Source organism: Macrotis lagotis, chromosome 4 (genome assembly GCF_037893015.1).
Source record: "Macrotis lagotis isolate mMagLag1 chromosome 4, bilby.v1.9.chrom.fasta, whole genome shotgun sequence".
In the NCBI taxonomy this organism is placed as follows: Eukaryota; Metazoa; Chordata; class Mammalia; order Peramelemorphia; family Peramelidae; genus Macrotis; species Macrotis lagotis.
In genome coordinates, this window is record NC_133661.1 from 33,887,576 (window position 1) to 33,891,536 (window position 3,961).

At 40.4% G+C, this 3,961-nt stretch overlaps 1 long non-coding RNA gene across 1 annotated transcript; it reads left to right on the plus strand.

Annotated features, from left to right (window-relative positions):
- The first annotated feature begins 200 nt into the window (after positions 1 to 200).
- LOC141523017 (uncharacterized) lies at positions 201 to 3,525 on the plus strand. The gene is made up of 3 exons (XR_012478308.1): positions 201 to 288; positions 397 to 577; positions 3,462 to 3,525. It is a non-coding gene; the product is annotated as an uncharacterized LOC141523017 (long non-coding RNA).
- The last annotated feature ends 436 nt before the right edge of the window (positions 3,526 to 3,961 follow it).

Genomic DNA, 3,961 nt, shown 5'->3' on the forward strand with positions numbered 1-3,961 from the left:
AGAAGGAACTTGTAAACTAAGGCAACTGGGTTTGGCATGGGGAAGGATCACAGTTCAGAGTGCTGGATCTGGAGCCAGGAAGACCCAAGTGCAAATCTGGGCGCAAAAGTTGAATAGTTGTGTGATCTGGGCAAGTCACTGAATCACTGCCTTCTTCATGTTCCTCAGCTGTAAAATGGGGATAACAAGAAGAAGAAGAAGAAGAAGAAGAAGAAGAAGAAGAAGAAGAAGAAGAAGAAGAAGAAGAAAACTGTCTCCCAGCCTTGTTGGATCAAATGATGCAATACAGTAGGCACATAATGATTGTCCCTCCCCCCCTTTCCCCTTGTTTGCAAGACTAGGGAAATAGTGAGCGGTATGGTTACTTCTTGTTTTTTCTTTCACGCTCTCTCCAAGACTCTGTTTTGTCCTCTGAAAACTGGGGGTTGAAAGAACATGTTGGTGCCTTCCTGATTCTGCCCAGAAATGAATGGTGCCCTTGGACTAGCTTGACATCCTCACCCAGACCTCAGATTTACCTTTCACATGCCCACTCATTGGATCCTGAGGCACTGTCACTCTGTCACAGTGGTTAGAGGTAAGAGAAAGTCTTCCCCTTTGCAGACAGGGTCTAATGACTTGGCTTCCAGATCTAACCATCAATAAGACGGGCCACAAACAAGATACCAACCTCACTAGAACTCAATTTTCTCTCTGTAAAATGAGGGGGTTGAAATAGATGACCTTTGAGGCTCCACCTAAACCCCAAAGCTTTGACCCTATGTACCCTAGTGCTTCACCATCAATGATTCAAGTAGTGGCTACAGCAGTGGAGATGGATACGCTATGGATTTTATCCATTTCCCCCTCTTACAACCAGGTACATACAACTGCCAGAGGTGAAGTCTGGTCACAGAACAGAGCAAAGTTAACAAGTCTATATTTGGTTGGAATCTCATGACTCTTTAACACTGGGTTGTGACCATAGAGAAGCTACTTACCCCCCATAGTGTCACTTGTCAGGCCAAAGGTAATTTTAATGAAGGATATCTATAATGGAAAGAATGAAGCCTGGTACCCCTTGACCCCTGAAGGGAAGTGGTCACTGGCCTCTCTCTGGAAAGAATAGAAAGGACCAAAACTAGAACAGAAAGACTTGTAGTTCAAATCCCACTTTCATTTGCTAGTGAGTGACGAAGGGTAAGTGTCTTAGCCTCTATGTGGCTCGGTTTCCTTATCTGTAAAAATGAAGATAACAGCAGCATCTACCTCAAAGGAGTCACATGAGTTAATGTAGGAAAATGCTCTTCACCTATTAAGGTACTACATGAATGCCAGTTGTTACCCTTATAGGAGTGTTAAGCTTGAACACAAGCAAGACCTCTGCAAATGCACTTCCCTCTATTCTTTGCAGAAGTAAAATATGTACTATAAATGTGGAACATTGCATATACCCTTTGATTTGATTGATGGGTGGACCTATTTTACTCATTTTTCCTTTTTTTTTTCTTTTTTTATTATAAGGAGAGGATTCTTGGTGGAATGAGGAAAGAATATATTGGGAAGAAAATAAAGAGATAATAGAGATAATAAATTTTTTAAAGAAAAAAGTGAGAAAGAGTCAGAAAGAGAAAAGGGGAAGGAGTGAGGGAGCAGGAGAGAGAGAGAGAAAACTTATTATAGGACTACTTGCATGAACTTGGGCAAATCAATCACCCTAAACAAACATTTTGCACCTGCCATTTTCTTCTCAATGTTTTGACACCTCTTGGACACTTTAACTTTGAAAAGGACACTAATGATGTTTCACATTATTGTGGATGAAAATGTCTCCTTCCTCTAAGAAAATTATCTGCTACTTTTCTCCTAAGCTGTTGTACCTCTTCCCCCCTTCCCCTTTCTGGGATCATAACTAAGGATGAGGGAAGGGATTCTCTTGGTTTGCTTTTATTTGTATCTTTAACTCTTAGCAGTTAAAGACAGAAATGCAGTAAGTGTATAAGTGCTCTATTTATCTACCTATCTACTTTTTTCATCTATCCATCTACCTGCCTTCCTATCTACCTATCTATCTGTCTACCCTTCATTGCTCCATCCATTTATCTATCCATCTCTTTATCTACCTTCTTATATATCTATCTATTCATCCTTCTATCTATTCATCTATCCATGTATCTATGCGGCTATCTATCTATCTATCTGTCTACCCTTCATTGCTCCATCCATTTATCTATCCATCTCTTTATCTACCTTCTTATATATCTACCTATTCACCCTTCCATCTATTCATCTATCCATGTATCTATGTGGCTATCTATCTATCTATCTGGCTAGCTAGCTAGTTATCATCCATCCAGCCCCCTATCCATTTATCTAGCCATTCATCCCTCCATCTATTTATCTATCTATTCATCTACCTACCTACTTACCTATCTACCATCCTTTCCAAGTCAAGGATTCTATGAGAATGAAAAATACTGTTGAGCATTTCATCTCTTTTTCTGGAGCCTGGTACCCCTTGAACCCTGAAGGGAGGTGGTCCTTGGCCTCTCTCTGGAAGAGTGGGTTGATTAATTTGCTGTATCTACATATATTCATGTCTCCCTGAGCTAGATCCTGTACATCTGGGGATAGACACTGATTAATCTTTGTCTTTGTATCCCCAGATAATCACACAGGTCTGGACCAGAATAGGCCCCCAATAAATGTTTGTTGATTGATTGATTTCATGTCTCAGATGTCCAATAAAAACTCTCCTCCTAAGACACCATAGTTTAGCACCTGAGCAAGGCTTTGAAGAGGCTGTTCAAGGGTCACTCTCCTTTGCAGAGTCACATGTTAAAAGCATCTGCAGTTCTTGGGCAGGAGCAGCCTCTCTTTCCACAAACTCTGAACACTAAAATGCTCATCCCATTAAATCATCCCCCAAGGCGGATCAGCAACCGCATCTGCTTACCCCATTAGGAAAACCTTCGCAGCCTCTCCACTGGGATGGTGGCGAAGGATAAGGTCGTTTACAGGTTTTGCCATTTCAGATTCACAGAAAACTTTTTTCCATCTTCATGAATGTTTTTCATACTGTTTCTTTATCTTTGTTCTTCTTTAACTTTCACCTTATTTTTCCCTAGGAAGCAAAACACCAGTATTTCAAAGAGTTAAACCCTTCAGTCCCAATAGAGGCAGTCCCAATTCATCCCTGCCTTTAGAATTATTTTTATAAACTTCTGTAACTTGAAAAAACTCCAAGATTCTTTGGGAAAGGCACTTAGATCTTGAGTAAATCACCTCACATCTCTAGACCTCAATAAAATTTTACAGCCCTCCTCCTCTGTAAAATGGGGAGAGTTATACTTGCACTCTCTGAATTATGGGGATTGTGTGAGGAAAACACTCAGTAGACCAGAAAGTTATATAGAAATTGAACCTGTAGTTTCATCAGAGTTGGGAACTCCCAGAGGAGCAAACTCCTTCTACCTTTGCAGATCAGCAGCTGCTCTGAAGCTTATCGTCTGAGACAGTTCCCTGGGAAAGTACCAAGAGATTAAGAGATTTGTCCAGGGTCACAGAACCAGGACGGTTGAAGGTAAAGGTCCTCTTCAAGATGTGGCTCACTGACAACTTCTATGGGAAGCCTTTTTTGGTCCCCACAATCCCTCCCCAACTGCTCTGAGTTTATTATCTTTAGGGTAGTGTATTTTGTGTAAATCTTATATATACTTACAAATGTTGCGGTAGAACCTTTGAGATTAGGACTTGTTTCAGTTTTTGAATTTGTATTCCCAGGGCCTGGTACATTGTAGAAACTTTATAAATGTATGTTGATGGATTGATCGACTTGAAGTAAGTCTTTCTGACTCTTGAAGTCAGTTTTCTATCCACTAAACCATGTTGCCATTCAAACTATTATTACTGTTGTTATTAATTTATTTTCTTCATTCACAACCTCTTCCTCATGTTGGTATGAAAATGACTCCAATTTTGG